Below are 14,040 nucleotides of genomic sequence, written 5' to 3'. Positions count from 1 at the left end.
CTCCTGAATGATGAGTGTCTTTTGTAAGTTAATGAGATGGCTGGTACCTGGGGTTCCCAGGTAGCCTCAGAATGGAGGCTGGTTGCCAGAGAAACCAGCCATGTGATTGGGGGGTGGAACTTTCTACCCCACACCTCCCAACCTCTGGGGAGTGGGGAGGGACTGAAGGTTGAGTTGATAAACCAGTGACTGATACTTTAATCACGATTGAATCATTATATGTAATGAAGCGTACATATAAACCCCAAAGGACTGAGTTCTGGGAACTTGCAGATAGCTGAACACCTGGAGGTACTGGGAGGGTAAGGCACCCAGAGAAGACATGAAAGCTCCAGGCTCTCTCCCACTTTCCTTGCCCTGTGCATCTCTTCACCTGGCTGTTCATGTGTATCCTTTATAATAATAAATGGCTCAATGTAAGTAAAATGTTTCCCTGAGTTCTGTGAGCCACTTAGTAAATTAACGGAACCCAAGGAAGGGGTTGGGAAAACCCCAGTTTATAGCTGGTTGGTCAGAAACCCTGGTCACATCCTACGCTTGCAACTGGCATCTGAAGTGGGGGCAGTGTTATGGGACTGAGCCCTGAACTTGTGGGATCTCTTGCTATCTTCAGGAAGACAGTGTGAGAATAGAATAGAATTTGATTTGAAGACACTTGGCTTGTGTCCACCAGAGAATCATCTGCAGAATTGCTTGGTGTGTGGGGGAAGACCACCCCCACATCTGGTGTCTGAAGTATAATACTGAGTGACTGTGTGAGAGTAGAGGGTAGGAAAAACACTTTAGTTTGTCCTATATCCCTACAGCTTTCCTTGTATTGGTTTTCTTCTCAATCAGGCCCTCTCATCGCAGCACAGCAGCTCCGGGCCTATGCGTTCTTAAAGCTATTAGTACTAGCAGAAAGGAATGTCGCTTTCCTGATCGTTCCGACCAAAGTCCAAGGATTGAATTCTACAGAAGTTGACCAGGGTGGTGGGGGCAGGTCCAAGGGTTGAATTCTACAGTAGTTGACTGGGGTGGTGGGGGCGGTGTTGCCCAGCATCCACAAAATAAAGAGCCTGAGAGTCAGGGATGAATGGCTACCTGGGGAGTGCTGACAGTAGAAGAAAAGGACCCAGAAAGCAGGCAGACAAAACTAACTGAGTCCATCACAAAAGTCAATGGGTGGAGCAGGCTGCAAAACATCAGGTCCCCATCCTGCTTAGACTCTGCTGGATTTAGAGGTTTATCTGCATCTCCATGACCTTCCAAGCAAACAAGATTATCTCAACACTCTCCATGTGACTCTTTAATGTGAACTGTTTTTTAAAAATATATATTGTTGGGATAAGTAGAAAATTGTGATTATTAGTAAAAGTGGCCTTTGGAAATGTTCATTAATTATGTGTATTTTTTCTTATGAATCATCTGTCTATGCTCTTTGCCTATACCATATTATTAATAAATATATTTATCAGGTATCTCAATACATTTAATAATTGTGCAAAGTCTAAAAATATTTCAACAACTAAAAATATTTCATAGACTCTTGTACAGGTCTTTGGAGATTATCTAGTAGCATGACTCTCATTTTACAAAAAATCAAACAAAAGAACCAAGAAGGGAAGTGTCAAGCCAGCTCAACGGATGAAGGAATAGAAAATCCAGTTGGATCCTCCACCAGTTAGATGGTGCTGCTTCTTCAATTACTTCTAAATTTGGTCCCCTCAAAGCCACATTTCCTACTCAATCGCCATATCCAGGAATTACAGAGAGCCACCTTCATTTTCCCACAGTCTGAAGCATTTTTTTAAAGACTCAGGGTAAATAGTGGAGAGGATTTTAAACTATCTTGAAGCCCCTTGTGATTTCACGCTGTATTTCTTTTTGGCGGGTGGGGGGGAATCTTTTTTATTTTTATACACATGACAAGATTTTACATCAAGAATGGTCAGTTAAATAGTACAAATTTGCATACATGAGGAATGTTAAAAAAATTCAACTAAAAAACCTACTTCTTTCTGTGACCCCTAATCCCACATTTTAGGGGCATCCAAAACAAGTCTCTCCCAAAAGAAATGAATTAAATTTCACATTCCCTCTCCACAAAGGATCCAAACAGTGAGAGTATAATATACAATTCATCTTTTTCAGCTATAGATTCCTTTGCTGTTTCTTGTTCTTCTTCATGTGTTCCTACATCCATTTCTTTGTCTTCATCTTGCTCTGTGTCTTCTATTGTGTCTTCAGGTTCTTCTTTGGGTTCTTCTTCCAACTTTGCATCAGGGTCAATGTTCAAACTTAGGGAAGCATTCTTTCTATTCTATCTCCATATGCTTTAGTGTCTGGTAAAAGATATCCTGACCGAAGCATTGCTGTTTCACACAAAACCACAGCAAGATTCAAGACTATTTTATCATCTTCACCTTTCCTTAATTCATCGAAGCATGTCTCTGATCAGCGGGTGTTTAGGATTAATTTCAAATGTTTTCTTCTGACTTGCATAGTAATTTGTAGAGCTGTCCTTGCTCGTTTGATATGCTTATGCTTTCATGATTCTGTCCATGTTGCCAGACAGTCTGTACTGACTGGCCACCAAAGCACACAGAGATTCTGTCAGGTGCTGAGACACCACAGCCTTCTCAATTTTGTCCTTAAGGGCTTTATCTTTCATCCAATTGAGCAGAGGCTCAAATTCTTTCTCAATTGTTTCACAACTCTCCTTAGTTTTCTCACTTTCATCAAACTTCACTCCTTCCTTGACAACATTCTGGAACCTCTTCCCATCAAATTTGGGAAGGGTCTGACTGCAGTATTCATCCACAGGTTCTGTGAGGTAAATAACTTCATAGCCCTTTTTCAGAAGTCGCTAAACATAGAGAAGATTCAGCCTCTTTTCTGCTGGACCCAGCCATGAAGTAGATTTTGTCTTGTTTTCTCTTCATTCTTTCCACATACTGGTCTAGGGTAGTAATGTCAGTTGGATGATGAGAAGACTGGAACATAAGAAGTTTAGCAAGACGTGTTTGATTCGAGTGGTCTTCAGTCACACCAAGCTTGATGTTGGTACCAAATTCTTTCCAAAAAGTATCATTGTATTTCTCATCAGCAATCTTTTTTTTTTTTTTTTTTTTTTTTTTTTTTTGAGACGGAGTCTCGCTCTGTCGCCGGGGCTGGAGCGCAGTGGCCGGATCTCAGCTCACTGCAAGCTCCGCCTCCCGGGTTTACGCCATTCTCCTGCCTCAGCCTCCTGTGTAGCTGGGACTACAGGCGCCCGCCACCTCGCCCGGCTAGATTTTTGTATTTTTTTAGTAGAGACGGGGTTTCACCGTGTTCGCCAGGATGGTCTCGATCTCCTGACCTCGTGATCCGCCCGTCTCGGCCTCCCAAAGTGCTGGGATTACAGGCTTGAGCCACCGCGCCCGGCCATCAGCAATCTTCTTGATCATGTCCAGAGTTTTACAAACAAGCTTCTTCCTAATCACCTTAAGCAGTTTATGTTGTTGAAGAGTCTCAAGAGAAACATTCAAGGGGAGATCATCTGAGTCCACTACACCCTTGACAAAATTAAGGTACTTAGACATCATATCACGGAAGTTATCTGTGATGAATACACAGTGCACATAGAGCTTAATGTAATCACTCTTTTTAGATCCATATTCGTCAAATAGACCACATGGAGCAGATGTGGGTACAAATAAAACTGACTTGAAGGTAACTTCCCCTTCAGCGGTAAAGTGAATATAAGCCATGGGGTCATCACTTTTCTTTGAAAACGATTTGTAAAAAGCTTCGTATTCATCTTCTTTTTTTTTTTTTTTTTTTTTTTTACTTCTTTTGATGGTCTCTGCCGTATTGGTGTGATACCATTCATAAGTTCCCAGTCCTAGACAGTTTTTTCAACTTTTTAAATCTTTGGTTTCTTTTCTTCTTTTTCTTCCTCTACTGCAGCTTCATCATCAGATTCTTCTTTGTCTTCTTTTGCTACTTCTTCTTCCTCCATGTGCTCATCAACAGTTTCAGCCTTGCTCCAGCCGCACAGTCTGCCCAACTCAGGCTGTAATTTTAATTTCCCCATTAGCACCTTGCAAATCTCCATTCCAGATAGCACAGTATTCGGCTGCATTTTGCCATTTACATGACACAAGTTATAGCCAAAAAAGGTTAGTGTAGTGTTGTATCCCTGTTAAGGAGTAAGAACTAAATGTGGAGATCAAGCTGCAGAATTTTGTAGGAGGAGGGGTAGAAAGGGTGGAGCAACCATTTCAATGTTGGCCTCAGCGCCTCTTTGCTTTGAAATCCTGGATCCTCATGAAGTTTCTGACCACAGAAGAGACTGAAAATACCCTGATTGGGAGGAGGCATTCCGTGCTCCTCCCACCATTCCTACTCAGCATCATTGATGCAGTGAGGGTGTGGGTCAGTATTAGTCTGTTTTCACGCTGCTGGTAAAGACATACCCGAGACTGGGAAGAAAAAGAGAGTTTTGTCTGTTTGTTTGTTCATTTTTGAGACAGAGTCTCACTCTGTTTCCAGGCTGGAGTGCAGTGGTGTGATCTCGGCTCACTGCATCTTCTGCCTCCCAGGTTCAAGCAATTCTCCTGCCTCAGCCTCCTGAGTAGTTAGGATTATAGGCACCCACCACCACGCCCAGCTAATTTTTGTATTTTTAGTAGAGACGGGGTTTCACCATGTTGGCCAGAATGGTCTCGATCTCTTGACCTTGTGATCCGCCCGCCTCGGCCTCCCAAAGTGCTGGGATTACAGGGGTGAGCCACTGCGCCTGGCCGAAAAGGGGGTTTTATTAGACTTACAGTTCCACATAGCTGAGGAGGCCTCAGAATCATGGCAGGAGGTGAAAGGCACTTCTTACAGGGCAGTGGCAAGAGAAAATGAGGAAGATGCCAAAGTGGAAACCCCTGATAAAACCATCAGATCTCATGAGACTGATTCACTACCAGGAGAACAGTAAGGAGGAAACTGCCCCCATAATTAAAATTATCTCCCACCATGTCCCTCCAACAACACATGGGAATTATGGGAGTACAATTCAAGATGAGATTTGGGTGGGGACACAGAGCCAAACCATCTCATTGCACCCCTGGCCCCTCCAAATCTCATGACCTCACATTTCAAAACCAATCATGCTTTCCCAACAGTCCCCCAAAGTCTTAACCAATTCAACATTAACCCAAAAGTCCACAGTCGAAAGTCTCATCTGAGACAAGGCAAGACCCTTCCGCCTATGAGCCTGTAAAAAAATGTGGGAGTACAATTCAAGATGAGATTTGGGTGGGGACAGAGAGCCAAACCATATCAGGGTCCCAGCAGATGTGATTTGTAGAAGAGTAACTGGAGGGTTTAGAGTTTCAAAATGTCAACAGATCTTGAGAGAACGTGATTTTCCTTCACTGAGGAAATCTCTTTGTCCAGAGTAAACTTAAGCAATTGTGTTTCATTGACTCTAAGTTTCAAGACTAATCAAGTATCTCCTGTAGTGTGGAAGGCTGACTGCTGAACTCTGTATTTTTATCTGTTAACTGAGTGTTTCCTTTTTCCTTGACAGTGTGTACCCCTCAAGTGATTACAGGTCAGACAGTTGTCTCAATTAAGCTGCTGGCAAGACAAGAGTAGAATTATTTGAAGTGTTGTCAATAAAGAGGTTTAGCATTATTGAGAGATGGCTCTAGAGCTTCAATGAACAAAACTTCAATAATAACAGCAGGAGGGCAGTGTTAAAGCTAATAAAAATAGGTAGAGCACTTAGGATGCACCAGACATTTTATGAAAGCATTGCAAGCATTATCTCACTTAATTTCCACAACAATCCATGAGGTAGGCACCATTATGCTCACTTCACAGATGAAGAGAATGAGGCTCAGAGTGGTAAAGTTGCTTGCCCAAAGTCATATGGTAAACTTCTTGAGACCAGAGCAAGCAATCTGACTCCAGGATCCTGGGATCCTAAGCTCTCTCTATACAAACTCCATGACTACTCTGGAGGTTGTAGCCTCTGCTCCTGAAATAGTAGCTGCTCAAAAAATATGAGCCAATTGAATGAATAGATGCTCTGTATTAGGCTGTTCTTGCAGTGCTATAAAGAAACACCCGGCTGGGCATGGTGGCTCAGGCCTGTAATCCCGGCACTTTGGGAGGCTGAGGTGGGCAGATCATGAGGTCAAGAGATCAAGATCATCCTGGCCAACATGGTGAAACCCCATCTCTATTAAAAATACAAAAATTAGCTAGGCACGGTGGCACGTGCCTGTAGTCCCAGCTACTCAGGAGGCTGCTGAGGCAGGAGAATCGCTTGAACCAGGGAGTCAGAAGTTGCAGTGAGCCGAGATGGTGCCACTGCACTCCAGCCTGGTGACAGAGTGAGACTCCATCTCAAACAAACAAGCAAACAAACAAACAACAAAAACAACAAAACACCTGAGACTGGATAACTTATAGAGAAAAGAGGTTTAACTGGCTCACGACTCTGTATGCCTTACAGGAAGCATGGTGCTGGCATCCGCTCAGCTTCTGGGGAGGTCTCTAGAAGGATGCAATCATGGAGGAAGGCGAAGAGGAGGCAGGCACATCACATGGCCAGAGCAGGAGCAAGAGAGTGAGGTGCCACACACTTTTAAACAGCCAGATCTCATGAGAAGTCTCTCACTATTTCAAGAACAGCACCATGGGGCTGGTGCTAAACTATTCATAAGAAATCGACTCCCAGGATCCAATCACCTCCCACCAGGCCCCACCTCCAATACTGGGAATTACAATTCAACATGAGATTTGGGTGGAGATAAACATACAAACAATATCATGCTCCATGGTGCTGAGGCCTGGGTCAGAGTCAGGTGGCTGCATGTTCTGCAAGCCTGAAAGGAGACCTGAGAGCTACATTAAGACGGCCTTTCAAACTTCTCAGAGTTTTGCTTGAATTTAGAACCTTTTGAATAATTGTCACAGTAATGCCTCATCTTTGTTTTAGCAGTATTTAAGAGGCCAAGGCAGGCGGATCACAAGGTCAGGAGTTCGAGAACAGCCTGGCCGATATGGTGAAACCCCGTCTCTACTAAAAATACAAAAAAAATTAGCCAGGCATGGTGGTGCACACCTGTAATTCCAGCTACTCAGGAGGCTGAGGCAGGAGAATTGCTTGAACCTGGGAGGCAGAGGTTGCAGTGGACTGAGATCATGCCACTGCACTCCAGCCTGGGTGACAGAGGGAGACTCCGTCTCAAAAAAAATAGTGGTAATTATTATGTTTACCACTGTTACTTTTTAAGAGGGGAAAAATGGTAATTCCTGAATATGCAGTGAAAGGGGTTGGTTAGATAAATTATGAAAATACATATGACCGAATACTTAGCCATTAAAAATCCAGTTGTATAAGAATACCACAGGACATAAAAACACATTTTTGATATATTATCCAGGGGAAAAGGCAGGTTACAAAACAGAGTATTGCCAGGCACAGTGGCTCACGCCTGTAATCCCAGCACTTTGGGAGGCCGAGATGCGGATCACCTGAGGCTGGGAGTTCGAGACCAGACTGACCAACATGGAGAAACCACGTCTCTACTGAAAAAATACAAAATTAGCCAGGCATGGTGACGCATGCCTGTAATCCTAGCTACTTAGAGGCTGAGGCAGGAGAATTGCTTGAACCCGGGAGGCGGATGTTGCAGTGAACTGAGATTGCGCCACTGTACTCCAGCCTGGGCAACAAGAGCGAAACTCTATCTCAAAAATAAAAATTAAAAAAAAAATAAAGAGTATTTTCCCAATAACATACATACATTTATGCATACAAAAATATCTGGAAGAAGATACATTAATACATTAACCATAGTTATTTCCATGTGGTAAGAGTATAGGTAGTTTTAATTTTCTTGTTTGTGATTAAATTTCTTTTCAAATTTTCTACAATAACTATATATACATTTTCTTTCTTTCTTTTTTTTTTTTTTTGAGACGGAGTCTCACTCTGTCGCCCGGGCTGGAGTACAGTGGCCGGATCTCAGCTCACTGCAAGCTCCGCCTCCCGGGTTTATGTCATTCTCCTGCCTCAGCCTCCCGAGTAGCTGGGACTACAGGCGCCCGCCACCTCGCCCGGCTAGTTTTTTGTATTTTTTTAGTAGAGATGGGGTTTCACTGTGTTAGCCAGGATGGTCTCGATCTCCTGGCCTCGTGATCCACCCGTCTCGGCCTCCCAAAGTGCTGGGATTACAGGCTTGAGCCACCGCGCCCGGCCTATACATTTTCTAATCAGAAAAAACACTAATGTGATTTTTCTCTTTTTTCTTGAGACAGAGTTTCACTCTTGTTGCCCAGGTTGGAGTGCAATGGTGCAATTTCGGCTCACCTCAACCTCCGCCTCCCGGATCAAGTGATTCTCCTGCCTCAGCCTTCCGAGTAGCTGGGATTACAGGCATGCGCCACCATGCCCAGGTAATTTTGTGTTTTTAGTGGAGACAGGGTTTCTCCATGTTGGTCAGGCTGGTCTCGAACTCTCGACCTTAGGTGATCTGCCCATCTTGACCTCCCAAAGTGCTGGGATTACAGGCATGAGCCACTGCGCCCGGCCTTATATTGTGATTTTTAAAAGGGGTGATAATCAAATTTTGATCTTCAGTTTAAAATTAAGATATGTGTCTAGACACAGTGGCTCATGCCTATAATCCCAGCACTTGGGGAGGCCGAGGCAGGAGGATCACCTGAGATCAGGAGTTTGAGATCAGCCTGGCCAACGTGGTAAAACCCCATCTGTACTAAAAATACAAAAATTAGCTGGACATGGTGGTGCACGCCTATAATCCCAGCTACTTGGAAGGCTGAGGCAGGTGAATTGCTTAAACCCGGGAGGTGGAGGCTGTTGTGAGCTGAGTTCAGGCCACTGCACTACAGCCTGGGTGACAGAGACTTGGTCATAAAAAAAAAAAAAATAATAATAATAATTAATTAATTAAATTAAGATACGAAGTTGCAACTTAGTAAAAGACGCAATATAACTAGTAAAAACATGACTAGCCAAAACGTAAAGTTAAAAAAAATTACAATACAGGAAAGAGAGAGTTTTCCTAGTCCAACGCTCAAATCCCTTTCTGTGCTGACCCTTTTCATCACTATGTCACCCTAACATAAGCCATCTTATGAATCTTCAATTCTTACCTTCTTCTCCCTCACTCCTCCTCCCTCAACCTCCTCATACACCTCCCCTCAAGGGCCACTTCACGCCATCCCCAGGCCTGGCTTTAAGGGCTGACCTCCATGCAGAAGAGGCCTGATTCCACAGCAGCCCACACCAGCCCTGACCTCTCAGAACTCTGAGGTCCTGGGAAAGGGAGCCTGACTCCGACCCTCCTTGAGAGAAGGAAGTGGCAGTGAGATGCCCTCACCAGGCCTGCTCCCAGCCTGCCTTATCCCTGGTACAGAGGCTGGGGTTTCCTGCCCGGAAGCACTAGGCCTGAACACAATGGGGGTTATCAGTCACCATCGGGGGATTAGGACCACGGGAGCCCTCCACTTAATGGCCAGGTTTCCAGGCCTTTCCTGCATGAATCTTTACTTCCGTGGAAGCTCTTGTTTTGGTCTTTTCCAAGACGGAAGCCCTTCTCCCCGCTTCCCACCCCTCTTTCACCCTGGGTCAGTACCCTTTCACTTCCCAGCCTTTTCTCCTTTGGGTCTAAGTCAACTGAAATTGATCATAATAAGAGCCTGGGTAAGGAAAGTGTTTCTGCTCTTTCTAGACCTTTTTTTTTCTTTTTAAATTATAGGTAAAATAGATGCATTAATTTAATTGGCTTCTATGATGAGATGAATAATTTCATCAACTGAACAAATTAACAAATGATACCTGAATTGAGATTTAAGTTCTTAATCTAATAGTTGGCTTATTTAGCAGCCCTTAATAGAGGGTCTTTCCATATTAAAAAGTAGAGATATTAATAATTAATTTATAAGAAAAAGTTTTTTAAAAAGCGTAACTTATCATGTTGTAAACGTTAATAATAAAAATGGCAGAGTTGCTTTTAAAACCTATCTTGGAAAATAAGAACTAGCACTTACTGAATGCTTATATGTATCAAGTAGCTTACTCATATTAGCTCATTCAGCCCGAAGGATCACTTATTTTATGAATGACAAAACTGGCCCCCTGAGAGGTTGAATAACTCACTGAGATCACCGGGTATGTAAATGTCAGGGCTGAGTTTTGAACCCAGCCTGTGTAACCTCAAAGTCTTTAGACCTTACATTATACTACTGCCTCTCAAAGTAGCTGGAACCACTTACATCTACCAACATTTCCCAGTATTAGTGTAGGTATTAGACATGAGTTTACATTTGAAAGCTTGTCTCCCTCCCTCACTAATTCCAAGCACAAATTCTCAAAACTCACCACCATTACCCAAGGAGTTGAGCAGCTGTAAGCTCAGAAAAGATGAAAAGAAAATGGTGTTGGTTTTCACGACCCCCATTAATTCAAAAGAAAAACTACACTAAGCCACAAAGAAAGTGTTAACAAGGTAAACAAAGGTATGATTTTTCTAATGCATGTATCTGTGTATGTGATGATATATAGGATATAATACGAGATAGTTTTCAAACAATTTTGAGGGTATCCCTGCCTTCCTGGACCTTAAGCACATGCTTATCTGCCTATTGGGTAATTGAGTATTGCCAACTCCCACTTCCCGAATTGGATGTGGGAAAAGAGAAAGCAAGGAAAAGGAAAAGAAGAGACCAGGAGTGGTGGCATATGCCTGTAGTCCTAGCTACTCGGGAGGCTGAGATGGGAGGATCCCTTGAGGCCAGGAGTTCAAGGCTGCAGTGAGCTATGATCACACCACTGTACTCCAGCCTGGGCAGCAGAGCAAGACCCAATCTCTATTTAAAAAAAAAAAAAAAAAAAGGAGGAGGAAAGAAGGAAGAAAAGGACATCTACTCAGAAGTGGAGGTGGTGGTGGTAGAAATTAACATTTGTGAACTCCTGCAGGCTTCACGCTGACTTTTCCTGCAGGAGGGTGATATCCTGAAGGGAGAGAGTCCCTGATTGAGGGTAAAGGGCATCCAGGGTCTGGGGGCACAGCCCTGCCTCCTAGTGATAGGCCTGCTCTGACTCAGCCCGGGAGGGCAGCCAGACCTGCACCTCCCTGTTTCCACTGATTCCACTGGGACCCATTGCAGAATGACTCATATGAGCTCTGCTGCCCTGCGAAGCCTGAGGGATGTCAGTGCCTGCTCTGGGCAAACACCCCAACAGTCAATTTAAGTTATTTAGTTAATTTTTATGACATCCAGTCAGGCTGCCTGAGGGGTGAACCTCTGAGATCATGATGACACATGTGGCTGTGGCTCCTGGGATCTCTGCAGTTTCTGTGGTTTCCATGGGTCTTCGGTCCCACATAGGGCCACTGGCTGTGCTTTGAGGAGCGCCATGCAGAACGTGGTCCATGTGAGAACATGTGAGGGAGGACGGCAGGCACTTTTCAGGGAAGGATGGAGGCTGTGCAGTCAGAGGAGCCACCTTGCCACGCCCCTTGGGTGAGGTGACCTCATGCAGTGGATGCCTCTGTGGCCTCCATATGAAAGACGCAACTGTGGGTTCCTTTGGGGTGCTGGGAGAGCCATTTACCTTGGGGGAGCTTGGGGGTTTTCCAGAAGAATCCAAATGTATCTACTAAGAGCACTGAAATTTCCTGGAGGGTTCTGACGTTGGTCTTCTTCCCATGCCTTGGATAATCTGTTCAGGGGTTTGTGAAGTTTGTAGCCTAGAAGCCCTGGGGTGATTCTCTGTGTATTGGGAAGGTACTGCTATTCAGCGAGCCCTCAAAAGTCTTTTAACCTGGACAAGGGAAAGAACCATGATGAGGAAATTTGGCTTTCTCTGCTGGGACTGCTCCAAGAGCCAGAAGCAGAAAGGTGGGGTGGGATGCTTAACGGTATTGACTCACTCAGGCCTAAGGCCCAAGGGTGGCTGGGAAGTGAGATCTGTGGAAGGGGCTTTTTCACAGTTACTGACACCACCAAAACTCATGCTTTCCTCCTTTATTGCAACCAGTCCTGTCTCCTAGCACCCCTTTGGGAGGCAGCCCAACACCAACTTCCCCTACCTGGGGTGAGAGTAGGGCATATCCTCCCTGGGTCAGCAGACTCAGTCCAGCTACCATCTCAAAGTTCAACCCATCCATCATTCAATACTAGGCCAAGTTCTTCCTGCTGAGAAGGAAGTCACCTTTGCTGCATCCTATGGCCTCCCTGCTGGAATGCCCACTTGCTCTAGGCAGCAAGTACAGGTTGCTGTTTCTGACAATCAGTTATTGAGTTCTTTGGTTCCTTGTTCCCAGATCTCAATTCAGTAAGTTTCCAGATGTGACTTACAATATAACAGGAAAAAATGGCTTGGAAGACAAAGGAGGTCCATTCTCTCTTCTCTAGGATAAAGGATGATTTTAAGGACAGGGCCTGGTCTTTAAAGATTCTTTGATTTAAGTAATATGTGCTTTGGGAATTCATAATCTTTTCAAGGGGCTTTTTCATTGCATTGAGGAAAGTACTATAGCTTCATTTGACAAATGAAGGCATTGAAAAACAGAGAGGTGAAGTTATTTCACTTTCAAATAGGATATAAGGACTGAACTTGAAGTTCTTCGTAGTTTAAAGTTCTGTCCTACCACGTTCCTCTGGGAGGAAGCCTAGGGAATCTAAGGAGTCTTCAGTCATAAAAACGGGTGGCTTAGATGGATCAGTATCAGGTTGGTGGTAACATGTATCAAAAGCATTGTGATTAACCAGGTGTGGTGGGGCAAACCTGTAGTCCCAGCTACTTGGGAGGTTGAGGCAGATGGATCACTTGAGCTCAGGAGTTCAAGTCTGCTGCAGTGAACTTTGATTATGCCACGGCACTCCAGCCTCAGTGACAGAGTGAAACCCTGTCTCTGAAAAAAATTAAAAATAAAAAAAGCATTATGAACGCTGTTGGATTCAGCATCTGCACTTCTAGATCTCTCCTGGGAAATTAATCAGAGGGCTGCAAAGATATTGTTAAATAAAGTTTATGGGAGGCCATTGGTTTGGACTCAGTTCCTGCAGTCAGCTGAACAGACCAGACCAAACCAGAATGGACTCACTTGTGACAGGTGCTTCATAATCAAGCTGTACTTAGAAACAGATCAGTTTTTCAGAAAACTAGAGATCACAGCAACCTATCCAAAAAGGCCTGGTCGGCTGGGCACAGTCACTCACACCTGTAATCCCAGCACTTTGGGAGGCTGAGGTGGGCGGATCACTTGAGGCCAGGAGTTAGCAAACATAGCGAAACCCCGTCTTCACTAAAAAGACAAAAAATTAGCCTAGTGTGGTGGTGCACTCCTGTCGTCCCAGCTACTTGGGAGGCTGAGGCATGAGAATTGTTTGAATCCAGGAGGTAGAAGTTGCAGTGAGCCATGGTACTGCCGCTGCACTCCAGCCTGGGCCACAGAGCAAGGCTCTGTCTCAATCAACAGTAACAATAACAACAACAAAACCTAAAAAAGCCTAGACAAACTGAATCAGCATAAAGAAGCCCCCTCTACTTTAGCCATATAAGGAAAGTAAACCAAAGTAACCTGATGTTAACCAATCCACTTTTTGCACTCTGCTGTTTCTTTGTTCCTGCTCAAGCTACCTTATAAAAACCAGCTGTTCTGTCATGCCCAGGAGAACACCTTTCTATTCTGCACATGAAATGCTGCCTGATTCACAAATCACTAATAAAGCCAATTAGATCTTTAAACTCAGTTTTTTGTAATTTTTTCCTTGACAATATATAGGTAATGACACTCATTGAAAGTAAGGGAGGAGACCACCCCTCATATTGTCTTATGCCCAATTTCTGCCTCCAAAGAAAGAAGAAGTAAAAACTAAAAGGCAGAAATGAAATCCACAGGCAGATGGCCCGGTGCCGCACCCTGGGCCTGGTAGTTAAAGATCGACCCCTGTCCTAATTGGTTCTGTTATCTATAGATTACAGACATTGTATAGAAATTCACTGTGAAAATCCCTATCTTGTTTTGTTCCGATCTC

At 44.1% G+C, this 14,040-nt stretch overlaps 1 pseudogene; it reads right to left on the bottom strand.

Moving 5' to 3' along the window:
- Positions 1-2,413: 2,413 nt before the first annotated feature.
- Positions 2,414-12,167, bottom strand: LOC126943856 (endoplasmin-like; annotated as a pseudogene).
- Positions 12,168-14,040: the final 1,873 nt, after the last annotated feature.

Source organism: Macaca thibetana, chromosome 1 (assembly GCF_024542745.1).
Source record: "Macaca thibetana thibetana isolate TM-01 chromosome 1, ASM2454274v1, whole genome shotgun sequence".
In the NCBI taxonomy this organism is placed as follows: domain Eukaryota; kingdom Metazoa; phylum Chordata; class Mammalia; order Primates; family Cercopithecidae; genus Macaca; species Macaca thibetana.
The sequence above is the reverse complement of the archived record's forward strand: the minus strand, read 5'-3'. Positions and strand labels throughout refer to the sequence as shown.